General features: G+C 34.6%; 1 long non-coding RNA gene across 3 annotated transcripts in view; it reads right to left on the bottom strand.

The window, feature by feature from the left end:
• LOC110401894 overlaps positions 1 to 16,511 on the bottom strand; it is a 44,810-nt gene extending 28,299 nt beyond the window's left edge. Inside the window, exons 1-3 of one of the 3 annotated variants that reach the window (XR_002440674.1) lie at positions 13,404 to 16,511; positions 8,071 to 8,134; positions 3,149 to 3,926 (exon numbers count right to left, since the gene is read on the bottom strand). This is a non-coding gene — a long non-coding RNA (uncharacterized LOC110401894). Of the gene's footprint in view, positions 1 to 2,056; positions 2,190 to 2,829; positions 3,092 to 3,148; positions 3,927 to 8,070; positions 8,135 to 13,403 lie in introns of those variants that run through there. The other 2 variants (XR_002440676.1, XR_002440675.1) reach the window with 2 other exon arrangements.

The following is an 18,139-nucleotide window of genomic DNA, read 5'->3' as shown; positions in this document are numbered from 1 at the left end:
TCTCTATCACTTTCAAGAGCTACAGCTAGTATCCACTTAAAGGAATTTTATCAGGCATTTTTCACTTCGGAAGTGATATCATTATTGGGCTACCTAGCAAAAGAGAAAGTATCTCTTCCTGTAATAGAATCAAGTCCTTCATTCAGGTTATGCTGCAAGCTCTCGAAAACAAAACATTCTGGAAGTCTTAACAAATAGTCAACTCTTTTCCAAATCACTTCTTTTTATTTTTTGTGTGTGACAGAAAATTCTAACAATATAATCATATATCTATCTATAGATATAGATATATTATCTATGTTTACACAATAAATATTTATATAATCATATGAAGTGTTCTTGAATTTGATTTTTTGAATGCTAACTTGCTAAGCAATTATTCACAAAGCTTGAACGCAAATTCCAAAAAATCTGTATACATCTACCCAGTTGCATTTATTTTTCATCCAATACTTTTATTTGCCATATCCTTATGCCTCTCTTCTTTGCTTCCCTCTCCACAGCAGCCTTACTGTTTTCTAAATTCCAGCATATGAATTACTTCACCTAGGAATTCCCTAGGTGAGATAATGTATGCAAACACTTTATTACCATGGAAAACACAATGCCACCTTTTTCTTCTCTTTTTTCTTGTGTTGTTTGTTGTTGTTGTTTGAAAGTAATCGGCTTTACTTTGTGGCAAATATACTGCTCTAATGGGAGCAGTAAAAGGTAAACCAAAGTGTATTTTAAGTGTCCAAGCATTGTGTATTCCCAAGAAATGCTAATCTATTTAGGTCTGAATGAAAGTTCTGACAGCCATCAAATGCAAGTCCTAGGCGCATATTTTAAGTCATTTGATATGGTTTAATTGCCAAATTTTGCTGTAACACAGGCAAGTACCATGCTCTCCAGCAATTTATTTCAAAGCCTGCACGATACAGCAGTTTTGGGAAGACTTGAAAATTCTACATTTTGTGTTTCTGTAATACTTGTAGTTCTACTGTTAGTTGTATTTCTAAAGATCCATCAACACAGATTAGGTATGGATAGCTACTCAGTCCCGTAGTAAATTATCTAGTGAAGAATCTGCATATTGTAACCTATAACCTTACATGAAATTTTCTGAAATCTTATCCAACACTCACAGAATCACTCATAAAAGTGTTTCATGAACAATTGGAAGAGGTGTCTCTGATGCTCTGATAAAAGATACTCAACACTGTGTTTATTCTATGCGTTATATGCTTCTGATTCTTTAAGTACGCTCTCTATTGCATGGTCAGGATGACCGACTGAGTGTAGGTCCACTCTGTCCATCAAAGACACAGTAGTTGTTCTGTGACAGAAACTTCCAGGGTTATGCAACAGAAGATCAAGGGAGAAAAAAGTCCTCAGGGAAAATGTTAGTTGTTTTTAGAAGCAGAATGTGTATCTGGGAAAGACTAGTACATAAGGTTTTGGGGAATTTATCCCTGTCTTTGTAAGACCAGGCATGAGCCAGTTGTAACATGTGCTTTTCCCAAATTAAAAAAAAAAAAAAAAACCTCATGCTGCCTTTAGCATAACTCCCAACCAGAAACAGTGAACATAAACTCAATACTATTCATACCTCCCTTGGGTTTTTGAAATTCAAAATGCAAAAGACTTTTCTTCATTTATAGCCAAATAATTCAAACATAGATGTCTTCACCGATGAACAGTCTGGAATCAACTCTGAGTTCAAAATATACTCCCAGCTGTGGTGCAGTATTTCCACAACCATTTCAACATAGGTAAGCCACATTATATTTTCACTGATAACCCATATTTGCAGGTTTCATTACTACCAAAATGCACTGAGATATTGGACTGTGGACCCTGGGTTTCTTGTAAGCCTATGTGTACACGTAATACACACTTTTAGTCAGTTTTACCAATCATGCTTCCATAACTGCTGATAATTCTTAAGTGAGCTATTGCTACCACGCAACTCCTAGCTGGTAATGAAGCCAGTCTTATCCATTACAGCAGCTGTCACTACTACTTCATGACCTCTTTCTTCTAGTTTTCAGTCACGTGGATAAGTCTTTCATACCTGAAACTCTGCAGTTTAGCTAGAAGACCATACAAATCATCCTCCTCCTCAGTTGTCAGAGCCTTCCCACTAACAATTTGCAGGGCCTGTGTGATGTGCTTTCATCTTTCTCCGGGGTTCAGCTGCTCCCAATAATTAGCCAACAGAACCACAGAGTGCAGCCTAACAAAGCAGTTAAGACAATTCAAAGGCTAACCTACACGCAGGAGGAGGAAGTCTAGGCACACATTTGCATTGCTTCCCTACCATCATCCAATCCTGCAGCCAGCTGGTTAGAAAGCCATCCCAACAAACAAAGGAATGCAATAATCTCCCCCAAACTAGCTGGTGGTAGGATTAGCACTAGAAGAAGCACAAAGCAAGGCTGAGGAGGAAGGAAGTAGGAGGAACATCCCTTTCAGCAGGGGTTAGTCTTTTGATTTCCTTATCAGCATTGTCACACCACTGTCTAAAGAGTATACTTTAGGAGCAACTGAGTAGACTTAACAGCTTCCTGATGCTGAAAGGAGCAGTCCCATTCTCCTCTCCTTCACATTCCAGCTCTGGCGCATACCTGACCTGTCAGTAAACTAACTCATTAATCCAGCAGAAAGCAATTTGCTTTTTTGGTTGGGTTAGTTTGTTAGTGGTTTAATTAACTGAATTGGCCCAGGGAGAGGTCAGAGAAGCACCAGTCAACAAGGGGTAAACAGGGAAACGCACAGCCAGGAGAAGATGAGAACATGGGGCTGAACTAGCAGCAGAAAGCAGGCAGGTTGGCTCAGCTGCCTCACCTATGCGTAGTCCCATCCTGTGTGCTGACAGCTGAACAGTTCCACCATCCAGAGTGCTGCCAAGCCAAAGACCACACAGTTCTGCCTGCCCAGCTCTTCCTTTTGGCACCTACGGCGTCCTGCAGCACAGCTTAGTACCAGCTAGTCACAGCAGGCTCAAATGTATTGTCTAGCAAATTTTAACTGAGAGAGAGTTAGTTCAGATTTACCATCTCTCTCTTCAATGTTTTCCCCCTTCCATTAAAAATGTCTTCCATCTGTAAAGTCAGCCAAATAGCCCAGATGTCAAGTTACCTTAATATCTACTGATGTGTCTTACCTCAGCTCTATAGGCAAACCCTCTGCTTCAGGTCCTGCTTCCTGTTTGGAACCTGCTGCAGCTGGGGGCCCAGAGGCCCTCCCTGTCTGAGGGCCGCAGCCAGACCTTGCTCCTGCCCTCCATACACCTGTGGAGGCACAGCCTTCCCACATAGCACTCAGAAACCAGAAAGATGCAGTGCCTCTGTTATTGGGTGATGTGAGCTTTCCAGATGGAAAATATTTTAGAACTGAACTGAGCACGAAAGCAGTGTGCCCACAGGTGGTGGTGGCCTTTGGCATGTGTGAAAAGCTGAGGCAGTTTTCCTCAGCTTCCAGAATAGAATGGAGGCTGTCAATTTTTATGACTGTGATATCTGCTTAAATATCTATACACACACATACAAGTACCTTTGGGTTTAACATAGTTTTATTCACTATTACATTTTTTTGCCAAGCATGTTTATAAACAATTATCCTCAAGTAATACTGTTGAGATACAATGGCAGCAAGAACTGATTGTCTGTAACATAAATCTTAGTCTGCTCAGGCTCACTTTTCTGAAGTATTATATCTTTTATTGTAATATGAAGATGCAATCATTATGACCCTGCAAGTCCTTCCTTCCAGTATTTACAGAAGAATAACTGCTTATATAATACTATTTCTAGATTACATTTCTTTCAAACAGCTCAAAATTGTCATCAGAAAACATAAAACAGAAAAAAATAATAAATATGTAGATAAGTAAATGCCAAAGCCATTAAAGTTCTTCTCTTCAATGTGCTTAATATAATGTTCTGAAATGAAAGAAAATTAGTAATGGTAAAAACAGTTTGAAAATTAAAATCTTCTAGTTCTGCAGTAACTGTAGGAATATATTATGAAGTTAGGCAGCAATCATATGCATAATTAAAGAAGTGATTATATGTATATTTATACCATCAATGCATAATCCTCAATTTGTTTAACATAAAACAGAGCATCAAGGAAATGAGAATTTAAATTCCACTTGTTTAATATGGAAGATTAAGTACATTAAAAATTGCTTGTAATTTTGAAGTGTATAACTTGAACAAAATTTCAAGGTGGAAAATATTTGGGAGGAGGTAATGAGTTGGGGGAAAAAGGAAAATATTAATATTGTGCTTTATGAACAGAAACTTGATTTGTAATAATTAAGGAGTGGTATGATCTTATTTCAATTAGTTTAAAATACAGTAATGACAATTAAATAGACATCTTTTCACTTTAGACAAACATGATCCAGTCTCCTCCTAGAGCTGTGGCAAAGCTTAGTCCTTCCCATTTTTCTTCTCATAGAGTGTAGAGCATTCTAATCTATTTTGATAACAGTATTTACGGTGTTTTCTTTTAGTCTCTTTTGAAATGGCATCCAGCTGTCTTGAACGCTGCCTTTTTTTATATTTGATTGGCAGCACTCTCAAGACCAAATATTGAGCAGTTCTAAGACAGAATTTAAGAGCTATCATTGTAAATATAACATTCTGTCTTACCAAGAGTTCTGTGGTTAATTGGATACTGGAAATAGATATTAGACCATATTGTCAATGTTGTATGAACTTGATAGGACAAGGACTCATCTGTCATCAAAATCAAAGGTATTATGAAATTTTCTGCACCCTTATTTCTGTTTGTCAAGGTTTTCCAGCTTTTCACTGAGCCTTTAGTAACAGCAACTCTTCTGTGCACTGATACTTGCTAAAACACATTTTCTGCTGCTATAACATTTGTCTGCTCCTGAGTAGGGAGGAAATAGTGTTGTGTACAGAAAGTGTATACTTGTAGGTGAACTGAAAAAAACAATACTAAGTATTTTGATTTCATTTTCTTACTTTTCAGAGTTTGTGTCAAAAAAAAACCAACTATAATAAACCAAATAATAATAATTAATAAACTAAAAAAAAAAACAATTATGTTGTGGTATACAAGGGATTAAGATAAGATAAATAGGAAATTTTATTTTATGTAGCATGTGTTGTTTCAAAATGCTGTAAACATTTAACATTGTATGTGTGTTCATTATTATTGTATGAATTCTTTTACTCCTATTACTTATTTGTTTAAACAATTATTCAAACCATTACTGTTTTTGCCACAGTTGCAGGAAAAAAAATAAAAAGAATTGCTAAAACTATTTAAATACCATAACATTTGTTTTTTATTCATGCTGAGGAGTTCAGAAGCAGCTACCACTGTATTATTCCTTCACATTATAGGGAGAGTTGTCTCTATTAATTGCTTACTTAGCAATGTATGTTTCTTCTGATTTAAGTGTTACTCAAATTAGTCCCTCTGGTTATCATTAGAAATGTGAGAGCTTGAAAAAGTCAAAGCTGCAGTGCAAGTTAGTGTCACTGACAGCTGCAAAAATGGTAAGTCAATAGTATTAATAGAAGTAATTTTTTTTGCAAAGTAATTTTATTTTTATATAAACATATAAGCAGTGTTAACAAAGATTGTAAGTAGAAAAAATAGGAAGTGATATTTTATAATTTATTATTTATTCAGTCGGTCATCACAAAAATTATGTGTTCATTTTTTAAATATTCAACACTTTATTAAACATGTAGAAATTGTGAAATAAGATTTGATATTTAACATTACATATAAAAAAATTTCAAATGAGCTAATGTAGAAATCTTTTATGATATAGTCATTTATTAAATTGTATTATGTAATTGATGTGCTGATTTTCCTGTATGTTCCTATATATTAGATCACTGTGGCTTGGACCATAAGCCATCTCGAAGTGTATAGTGACAGTATGGACAGAGAAGATGTTGAGACTAATATGCAGACTATATGCTCCAAGAAGTGATATTGCTTGTTAAAGTCCACATATTCTGCCAACAGCTGGTTTCTTTTGAAGATGGTGCTCAGTACAAACCACTGTTCCTGATGTTTTCTTTTTGCACTTGCAGTCTGAGAATGTCTAAATATCCTCACATATGTTCTCATAGCTGTTTTGACTCAATCCTCTTCTCAAATTATTCATCATTCAGCCACCTGCCCTTAGAAATCACTTCTAATAATTAAGCATTGCATTATGTGATCTTGCCTGACACATACACATGAGATTCTAAAATCAGTTTTCACAGAGGGCAACTGGAGAAAACATCTGAGACAATCTTAGAAACAAAGAACTACATGACATTGGTGTATTTCTAGTGAAGTAGATTGTTATCTGTTCTGATAAATTTGCAGAGAATAAAGACACTGGTCTGTTTAAAGATCTTACATAGAATTTAAATATTCTGCCTGTCTTCTGCTGGCCCATTGTTTTAGAATGTGGTTTTTTTTCAGGAGAAAATTGGATGAATTAATCTTGCAAATTAGAAAGTAATTAAATAATGCCATTTAATGTCATTTAATGCCATTTTAAAATGTAATTTATTTTCAGTAACTATTATGTATAACATGAGTTATACATTTTAGAATATGGATTTTTAGAATAGCTGTTCTTGTGGGTTATGTTTTAAGGAAAGGGAATCTGGGTAAGGGGAGACCTCATAGTAACTCTGAACTACTAAGATTTCCTAAGAATTCTTATGTGCCAGTCATGAAGTGTTGAGATTAGCAAAGCACAAATTACAAATGCTTTTACAGCAGTTAGCGAGTATGAGTTTGAAGTTAGAAAAAAAATGAAAGCATTATATAAAATACCTAAATTAAATACTGAGAAAAAAAGAAAAATGAGTCTTTTTAAATGCTACAATAGACTTCTTACAAATTAGCATGAACCTGTCCTTTCTATCATACTTATTACAGAAATACAATTTCAGAAATTGTCTCAGAATTGACACATGGTTGTTTTCTGATGCTAAAAATGTAAAAAACAATTGATCTTCTCAGATTTTTATTATTATTAAGTGACAGAATTTTCAAAATAATTTGGAAGGGACAAAATGTGTTCAAACTTTTGTAAGGTAAAGGAGAAGTATTAATTGACATATATTGCAACACTCAATGGAATATAGTGTGAAGAGTTACACTAAGTCTGTGTGAATTTGTTCGTCAGTCCTGTCACTTCAGTTTTAAGATGTGTTATCTGGAATGATTTACAGGTACAAGGGACTAAAAAAGAAGACACCACCATTTCACACCAAGAAATGTTCCAATTATACTCTGTTACCTGTATTAGCAATTTATAATTTCAACTATTTAAATATGGGGCCAAGATTTTGTGTTGTTAATTGATACTGAAATGAATTGGCTATCAGGCTTTGCAGTTTTTTAGGATATTGAATGTGATAGCACATTAACATTTAGCAATGTTTGTCTGAAGAACATTTGAAGTTGGAAATGCCTGGACTGAACACGCGCAGTATTTCTACTTATAGTTTCTTTAAAATGAAAGAACATTTATAACTCTAAATGGTTAAGTACCTCAAAGCTGTTTTGTACATCAAGCTGGAAATTAAATGTAGACAAAATGTCTAGGTGAACTGGCATGAAGTATACTTGCCTGAATATACCACAGTTACATCTGTATTATATGTAGTCCTATATCGTTTCATGCTGTGTAGATTTCATTCAGTTTCTCCTCTGCTTGCACATACCATTTAAATTTTATGATGGAAGTCAGGCCAATTTTATAATGGAAGTCAGTATATTTCATTTGGGGAAATTATAAAAGTATTGAACACACAGTGCCTTCATTGAAAATATTTATTTCTGTATAAAAAGAGAAAGATCTCAATTCCATTGTTTCTGCATTGATCAGTGCAGGCACCCTTTAATAAACTATACCTTTTGACTATTGAGGCCTGCTGCTAAGAGCCAATGACAGTTCCACATATTTCTGCTCATAAGAATCTTGTATAATCTTACAGGAAACACCTATACATGTTTACGATACTACCTGCAGTGTTCTAAGTACCTGTGAAAAAACTTAAAGCAGTCATTCCCTGAGCTACACACCTCACAGGCTTGAATTCTTCCTCTTTGAATGCAGAATGTAGATCATTTATAAGTCTGCATACTTCTGAAAGAAATGAATGTGAAATTGATAAAATTAGTGCAACAAATAAAAAAGGAAAGTCCAAAATCACACAGTTTTATAGTTTATTGCTTCTCATTATCTACTCTTAATAAATAGTGAAAAGCACTTAGTGTACTAATTGTTTGCATTGTAAGCAAGCTGTGGTTGATGGCCTAAGGGCATGCAGAAGACAAACATGAGTAGGGAGAGTTTAGCATTATTTAAAAGTTCTTGGATGGTGCAAGCTTTTTCCCTTGCCATCAAATGCCTTTTAATTGACATGGAAAATTCCTCCTAACAGTCTTGTACCAGGGTCTAGCAGAGAAGAGACACCACTCTGGGAAGTATCTATTCTTCCTTCCCAAGCTGGGATGAATTCTCAAATGTACAGTGGAAAGGTCAGATGACTTCATATAGCTGGAAGCTCTAACTGTTATGTGAACTTTCTTTTCTGATCTCTTCTGAAGATCTATGTCTTGTTTTTAAAAGATTCCTGTCTTAATTTCAGAAGATGTGGCTAGTCTAGGTGTGAATGGATTTTAAATAAAACACTGTTCAATTTAAATGATTCATTCCAGGTAATTACTAAATTAACACTTAGTGTGACTTCATTAGGGACAAAGTTGAATAAACAATGTAAAAATTTACGAATGTTACTTTAAGATCTGTAGATGTTCTACAAAGCAAAATTAATGAACATTTTGGAACAACTGTCCAACAGAAACTCTATATATCTTGTAGCCAAGTACAAGCCATATTGTCAGTTTTGTGACTGAGGTTATTCTAAATACATGAGATTTCTTCAGTGCATTTTCTTCATTGATGATGGGTCACCTGAAGACCAGACTGTGAACTACTACTCTGGAGATTTTTAATTATATAAATGTAATTTCTGTTAAATATATACTAACCTGACTACATTCTTGATAATAATGGGAACATGCACTATTTGATTATGATCAAATAATGGGCTTGTGTATACACGTATTCTAAAAGGTAGCCTATGAGGCTATTTATGTTGGCAGACCTATAAAGGCCTGAGCAGTAGAGTAGCAAGCTGTTCTAAGATCTACTATCAGTATCTCAGGGGAGAAAAAGAAAGTTGTTGATAAGGCCAGGTGACAAAAATCTGCAGAAGCAAAATCACCAGAATATGGGTAGGAAAACTACAGAGACAAACAAAACAAAATAGACTAGGAAATAGAACCACAAAGGAAAACAAGGCAGATCCTGTAGGTAAAATTTCATCTCTTAGGTAGAATCTTTACAGTAGATTGTTCTTCCTCCTCCATAAGTGATTGTGTACACACATGCAAAAAAGCAAGGCAACAGACTTGAAATAACATGTGATTTCATACTGAATGTATAAATTCTGCAGGCTCTGTCTGAAGGAAACCTCTTGTTAGAGGAAGGGTTCTAAGCCCAGTTGATGGAAATTACAGCTTTGGGGATCTGTAAGTTAAACTTCAAGAAAAAATGGTTTGGGAGGAAAGAAGATGACCTATCTTTTCTGTGTGAGGTAATGCTCTCTTGTCTTTGTAATCTAGTCAGATGAATGCAAAACCTTAAGCTTTTCCAACTGTTTTGGCCCTGCAAATTGTCAAAGTCCATTTTAGGCTTGCTGTGGAGTATGATGCATGTTGTATTTGTTTCTTGTCATGCTGTTTCCCAGTCGGTTTTAGAAGCGAGCCAATATGGTATGCTAGCTGAAATGCTATAATAATAATGTGTTATTTACAGTAACCAGAATTGGCACATGCATGTCTGAATGAGCTGGCTAATAATCTGATTTCTTCAATGTGCATTGCAGGTTGCTTCAGAGTGCTCAGGACAGTATATACGGAAATTGCTAATGCAAGGAAATAACAAGGAAATGAGAGGTCTGTATGTGACTTTATGTAAGCATGTCTAGACATTAGCCAAAAAAAAAAAAAAGAGTGAAAGGCAATAAGGCTGCCTGTGATACTTTAGGAAGCCTATAAACAAAACTTATGGAAGAGAACTTGAAATTGTTACACACGTACTACTTGAAAATGCAGACTAGCCTTCACTGAGAGACTCAGCTAAGTAAGCAGTGATGTACAGAGACTACAGACTCTCTGTACAAGCTCACATCTAGTCACTGATTAAGAACTGATCGTGAAAGAATTTGAGAAAATACAATATGCAGTTGCTAGTCCAGCTATAAATCCAGGAAAGGCTTACTAAGGTTAATTTGTTAAGTGAAAGTCAGGAATTTTGTATAATTAAAGGTAATAATAAAATCAGAAGTTCCAGAAACACTAGTGGGAGCAGAAGTTGTTCTCTAGAAACTTTTTCAAGTGGGAAGGGAACAGGGCAGCTATGAGCCATGCTAACCACTGGGCAGCGTAACAGCTGTTGTAGTTGAAAATCAGATCCAGGTCCAATGTTACTCCTTCATTCTGTTTCCTTTTTTTCCCTTTTGAGCTCTATGTCTCTACAAACACTCTTCCTTTGAATGTAGTCAATACAAATACCGTATCCGGTAATAAATAAAGTGAGTTTTTGCTGTGTTTAGGTGGAACAGCAGATGATTTCTTTCTTTGACAAAGAAACTCCATTTATTTTTTTCTGATCCAATCTATGTTCTGGAACATATGTGTTGCTGTTGCAAGCATGACACCATTTTGGTTGTACTTCAGAGGTGTTCACTTTGCCAGCTCTAATGCAGTTTTTAACAGCTTGTCTTTTTGTGACATATTGCAATTATGCCAAACTATGTAATCACTTATTTCACATCAAAGTTTCAAGTTTTTGTATGATATGCATCCTTAAAACTTAAAATTCCACTACTCAGTAAAGCAATTAACTGCCTTGTGGGGGTGAATTTCAAGAAAAAAATGATTATGCTTGAAAATAAATGTTATCTCCATCTCATTGAAGTAGATAGGAGATTTTCTTCCGACCTTAACTGAGTCAGGGTTTTGCCTCAGGACAAGATATTTGTGTAATGAATAATACTGACTAAGAAAAATGGATTGTCTTGCTAAAAATGTCTGCTAAAATATTGTCATACATTTTTTCTGTAGGATTAGTTGCTTCCCTGTTTTTGGATGTGGCACCATGGCCTGTTAAAAAGTCAGAATTTATCCTTTTGGTTGGTAAAAATAGCATGTGGGAATCATAGATCTGATTTTTGTTTAGAATGAGAAGCAAAAATTTTACAAAATGAATATAAAAAAGTAAATGCTTCAAACTCCTACTCAAAGATATCCATTTATTAAGTAGTTTGCTGAATTTTTCCATCACTGAAGGCAAATCTCTTATCTATGAAACTTCAATATTGAAAGAATCAAAATTTTTCACCTTAGGTATGGAGGGAATGTAAAAGATTTTTTTTTAATTAGAGGATTATATTTCTTGGTAAAATATGTTAATACAAATAGAGTTTAATTACCTATCATTCCTTAGGAATGTAAGTTTTTATGAGTAGGAAAGAGATTTGCAAGAGGTACAATATTGTGAGCCATGTCACACACATGACTAGGATAAATGAATTTTAGGGCTACTACAAGTCCTTAGGAGTGTTTAGAGTTTACAATATCGCTACAAACAGCTATATAGTTCATTTAGAGACAGAAAACAAAGTGGTGACGTTTACTATCAATTTTTTAAAATGTCCATGGCTTCACAATCCCTTAGTAACTTTTTTCTTCAAAATCACTGCCTTAAATTCTGGATGGTTCAGATTCCCAGCTGGACACAGGGGCCCTAGTCCTCCAGTCTCCTTCAAGGCACTGATTCGAAAGCATTACTCACTTAAGGCTTGTAAGTAAGTATCAGGAGGCACATATTCCAGACTTGTATAATTTTACTTTTATGAAGTGTTGACTTTATCTGTGTGCAAATTATGCCTGTAATGTCAATACAATGCAAATTTAATCTCAAACTATTCTAGTTGGCCATCTCCGTAGAAGCCACATGACTGCTCCTTCTCATTACTAATCTAGTTTTCCAGTTTAGCACCAAGTAAAATGGTGTTCTTCTCTGTTGTTCTTTGTGTCAGCATACTGTAATTTGGTAAACACATGTGCTTTCTGACAGTCCTCTCAGAATCCTAAAGTTAAATTCTCTATTTATTTTCCCTTTTGGAGACACCAGGAACATATATTTGGAACTAAAACATTATTTTTTTGTTACTTGATTATTTTCTTCAGTGTCACTAGTAACGATCTAGTCTATATTACTGTACTTATAGTGGTTGTTAAAACATCTCAGTTTATCCCTAGGGATGTCTTTTTCTTGTCAGCATGGGACCTTTATGCTCTTGCTCAGCTGACTTCATTATCATGTTCATCACAGCTGAAAACACAATAACCTACATTATAGAACCAGTTGTAATGCTCCTTCCTATCCTTTGCTCATTTTCCAGTTTAGAGATCTGCAATAAATATGATGAAAATTGTTTTCTATGAGTCTCTCACATACTGCTGTGCTATGTCTGGTACTTTATTTCTACCTTGGATTCCTGTACCAACTTAGGTGGCCCAGTCTGGCCTGCACTGTGATTGCACAGCACTATCTCCGTTATAGGCAATGTTGAGAACTTCACTCTTTTTACAAGGTTGACTTTTCAACTGGTCTAAAATTCACATTCTAAACTGGATTGCCTTACAGCTTAGTATCCTCCTGTGCCTTCCTATTCAAAACTTGAGAACACAATAAAACAATCTCTCCCTCATCACAACTTTTCACAAGATCGCCAATTTTATCAGTATTTTTCTGCTCAAAGTAATGATCCAGCTATGGCTCTGATCACATCCAAAACCTTTTAGTTAGTTACCATTCCAATGAGCAGATCTTTCTCACTGAACCTTTGTGGAAGCAAAATTGAAAGTGATATTAAAAAAAAAAATTTTGTTCTCAAGACAGACATGAACTTACTAAAATCAAATAAAACAATGATGTGCCATGGACTGAATGGCTGTAATGGTACCAAGCCTACAGAAGTTGTGCAAACTAGGCAGTATTAAAGGATATGCAATTGCCTTTGATTCTGAACTGTATGACCACATAAGCTCTGTTTGTCTGCATAGATATCTGCACCCTGAAAGATCCACAGAGGATTTAAGTTCATTAGCATTTAATTAATGTTATGAATATTACATATTGTAATGTAATACATTATACAAGTTACACATATTACATGTATATATATGTTAACATTATAGACAGTCATAAATTATACTACAATATTTACATTATATAATAAGTGTACTATATAATAAATGTAATTAAATAATATATTTACAAGTAGAGGGAAGTAAGGCTCTTCTCCCTTCAGTATCTTTCTAAGCGTCACTTTCTGTTCTCTACAGGAAATGGTATCCAGAAGTTTCTATCACTCCTTGGGATTTGGCTTCTCTTTTCTCTGTCCTTGAAAAGCAGAATATTTTTCAAACACAAAAATGTTTTTAAAAAAATCAGGCACAGGGGTACATGCAATCTGATAGATTTTATCAGGAAAGTATAACAAAGTATGGAAGTAATCTGTGGGAGGGAGATACATGGGTGGTAGGGGAACAACTTGTTCCAGTGTCATAATTAAGAAATGATTCAGCAAATATTAACTACTTAGCTGAAACTCAAAACTGAGGAAGTCTTTGACCATGAGACTTTAGTGAGATGCTGCCTCAGATATATGAAAAAAACTTTTACAATGCTAGTGGCATTGATATGGATATAAGGAGAATATTATCTGGAAATGCTTTAGTGATATGTTATTCAACGGTTGTTGAAGTAGTAGTATGGAAATATAACAGCCTTAAAATCTCATGCTGTAGCTACTATTCAATAAAACTGAAAACTGTGCTTGTATCTGTGGTTTGACTCACCTTATGCATAGATAACTATAATGATAACTTAGAGGAGTATTTAGCAGTCATACAGTAGCCTTTATTTTGCCTTCTACAGTTGCTTTCCAAATGCAAACCTGCTTAAGATTGTAGCTGCAATCTCACTGAATTTTAGAAGAAATTATTGTATCTAAGCAGGAAAAAAAAAAATCTGAAGAAATTCAGTTATCAGATAAACAAAAAAAACTCCAGCTGAAAATTTTTGCTTTTTCATGCTGTCAGGTTCAGCAACTCAGACCTCTAATTTGCAGGAAGTGAAAGGAATGCATTTGATAATTATAGTTTTGAAAACTATAATTACAATACAGAGCCATGCATCCTGAATTCTGCCTTCTAAGAATGATTTTCTTAACTTCCCAGAATATTATATATTCTTCATTTCCCTCTTAACTGTGTTGAAGTTAAGTTTCATCTGCTTGGCAGCCAATCAGTGAGAGATCTATTTGACAGTTTTTCTCATTTTGTGGATGGTGCCACCTAACGCAATAGTTACACTTCCTTACTGTTGCATCCCCAGATTACTGTTCTATCTAACAGTTAACAGCTTTGAAGTCAGGAAGACCCTTGTGCTCTACTGACACAAACTGTATAGTTCAGTGGTGAAATGAAGTACATGAGGTTCCTTTTCTTTATTCAATCCCTTTCATCATAAGAACAACTGAGATCATGACATATCTTCAACCATAGCACTGTAGAGTTGCTTCACAGTATAGCTCTATCAAATAGAGTAAAATACCTGAAGGCTTTCAGTAATACAAAAGTATCCAAATTATTTCTTTATTTACTTGAATAAATATTCTCTATTTATTAGAAATTTCAACTCAGTAATATAAAATGATATACTGTAGAGATGTTACTCTTAATCTCATATAATTTTTTTTTCTTACCCTAAAATACCTTTATCTTCTTAAAGTACTTGTAAATTGCAGAGAAACACAGCAACATGATAGTAAAACTACAATAACTTGTTGATAAACCCTATATTGCATGCATCTAAAGGACGTATTCTTTGGGGAACAATGAAACACACTTATTATGCTGAAAGGGAAATAAAGAGAAGTCAAACAGTACATGAGCAGGGAAAAATCAGAGACAGCAGGTTACTAGAAGAAGGAGGGAGGGAAAGAAGGAAGGAAGGGAGGAAGGGAGGGTGGGAGATCTTTGTACCTAAAATCTGAGATTTTCCTAGCAAAATCAAAAGACCTTTGAAATCAGTCATTCTTTTTCTACTTTATTTATTTATATTCACTAAACTAAATAATTATTTCAAGAGCCATCCCAGGTGACCCACCGCCTCTGACTATGACTTAGGCAATGAGAGAGCACAAGTTGCACCTAATTTTAAGTTAAAGAAGCCTCAAAGCAGTCACTGAAATTGTTCTGCCATACTGCAAAGGATAAAACGGTTCCTGATACATCAACAGTGTAGAGTCCACACTGTAGACTATATCACGATGCACTGTATCAAGACTATTACCACTGATACCTTATTTCAGCCTGAACAGAACCCAGTCTTCTGAAGACAAGGCATGTGTGAATTAATAGAGGGTGAAGAGGCTCACTCAGAGGGCATGTAAATTATCAGCACTGAACCTCTGTCTTTCTGCTTCTCTGTTTTGCAAAAAGGGGATGACAAGAAACATTGACCTACTTGGAGAATGTTTAGACTTAATTCCTTTAGTACATGCAAAATGAGGGGAAAAAAGTGTTGATAGAAGTATGACAGATGTGCAAAAAATTACAGTTTGAGAAAGTAAGAGAAACCTGCCAGAACCTCATACCTTTTATGATTTCAGTCCATGAGTGTACCTGTCAATGATTCACTGGGAGAAAAGGAAAGATTTTGGTTGCCAGGACCATTGCATTTTGAAAATAAAACTTTCTGGGAGTAATGATTTATTTAAGACTATCTTATTGGTTCATTTCAGTCTCATACTGCTAGCTGTTTAGTCACAGCCCAAAAATGGCAAATGAAAATAATGGACTTATGGCTGTGGCAAGCAAGAGCATTCTAATGAGTATCACCAAGATTTTCTTCTCACTTCAGTTCCTGTTATGATTAAAGGTAACTGTACCTTGATAGCTATAGTACATAAAACCTATTTATATCATTGTTGTAAATATGGTTCTGTATAACCTGCTCCCTCAGAATTCTTGACTCCTAATTATGTGCTAAAATAAGAGTGAGATGAAATTACAGAAATTGTATTAAAGAAAATGATCTCATCTAATTCACAAAAGGCCAAACTGAAGAATTCAAAATGGGCCCTACATCATGATCAAATGCTCAATGATAACTTTCTTCATAAACATTTTTTTCCCTAAGGAGTAGCAAATCTGTTATTTATGTTATTTCCTTTAATCCATTTTTTCTTTCTCAAAAGACTGAAGAGAATTTTAATGCAAACATCATGGCTTGTGCAAAAAGCAACATTTCAGGGTCTGGGATTTTTGCTGTGTACAGATATTTCACAATAACTATAAGATTAGAAGTATTTTCACTGGTTATGAATGGAAAGCTAGGACAACAAAATTGCTAGTGTTTCCAGCCTGATATGTCCTGTAATGTCTTCCTCTAGTCAGCATTACTTGATGAAGAAGTAGTTTCATCATAAAAAAAAAAAAAAAAACTTTTCTTCCACTATCCTACATATAGTAACAACTCAAACCATCAATATGCACACTATAGGAAGACAGAATACTCAATATTTCTTCATATTACCTGTATTATTCCACTTTATTTCCAAACATTTTCACATTGATTATCAAGAATGTTAAGAACAACTTGTGTCTAAAGAATTTTGTGTTCATTACTTGATGCTAAAATTGATATGAGGTCCTGTGTGGGATCTTATTCTCATGTGCACTTGGACACACAACTATAAGAAGCTTCCAGAAGAACAGTAAAGGAGGAAATCAGATGTTAATTTCCTATTTAGCTTCTATGTTCATTTCTTTTGTCACGAAGGATGAAGTAAGCATGCAGGGGAAAACTATGACACCAATTAGGGGAAAAATAGAGAAAATATAATGGAACAGAAAATATGAATGAATACATTTTTACCATTTTCTTCCCGATTAATTATACGTTCAGTTAAAGAAAACTGAAAAAGATAACTTCTGAAACTAAAATCAAGGTCTTAAGTCTCTTTGTATTTTAATTCATTCACATTTATTTTCCCTGGAATGTCATTTTGAATTTTTTAAAAATATTTTTTTTTTTGCAAAGAAAAACTGTAGATTAATTCTATTTGAATACTGCTATCAAGAGAACTATAATGTTGGTCAAATTGTAATACGATACCAATGTAGATATTTTCTTCAGGTTATTTTTGATTCACTTGGTTGTATTTTCAACTCATTTCTGTTGACATTTCAAAATTTGAATGCACTGTAGATAAAAAATATTTTGGTTTCCAAGGCACGGTTTCTACCTATGGGCTACAGTCACACCTCCTAATGAAAATCATAGAAGATTTTAATGTATTACAGCCATAATCTCTGGTGACAAACATATTCTGTGCTCTGAGTTTTCCCTTTAGGGCAGATTCAATACAGATAAATATCTAAACTACTCTTCGTAAAATGATTTTGGTTGTTCTGCATCACAACTTGTTACTAAAACCACAAGCATTTAAAAAATGTTGCAAAATGTCCAAGTAGCTCCTGAAGTGGGAGTCATAAGAATTTTTCAATCTGACAATTCTATGGATTGTTTACCATCAAATTCATGGCACTCTACTGACTGTTTGCCAGCTTCAGAATAAATGTTTTTCTCACATTCTTTTCTACAAACTGCTCCTTCACAATAAGGCAGTATTTTCAGAGAAAATGTTAAACAACTACAAACATAACTTTTAGTAATAGCAACAATAATAATAACAATTCATTTTATTAATAGGTTTGATTAATTTTTAATATATGAAGAGATAGCCATGTCTTCTGAAGGATAGACACTTCCTGCGATGGATTTTTTCATTTGTGGGTTTATTCTTATCAGTCAAGCATAGCTGTATGGTAATATTGCCAAAACTTTGCAGTCAAAAACTCTGACAATAATTCTAATAGGAGATATTCAAATGCCTCAAATATATTTAAAAAAAGAAAGAAAGAAAGAAAGAAAGAAAGAAAG

Source organism: Numida meleagris, chromosome 6 (assembly GCF_002078875.1).
Source record: "Numida meleagris isolate 19003 breed g44 Domestic line chromosome 6, NumMel1.0, whole genome shotgun sequence".
In the NCBI taxonomy this organism is placed as follows: Eukaryota; Metazoa; Chordata; class Aves; order Galliformes; family Numididae; genus Numida; species Numida meleagris.
Note: the sequence above shows the minus strand (reverse complement) of the source record. Positions and strands in the feature narration are given on the sequence as shown.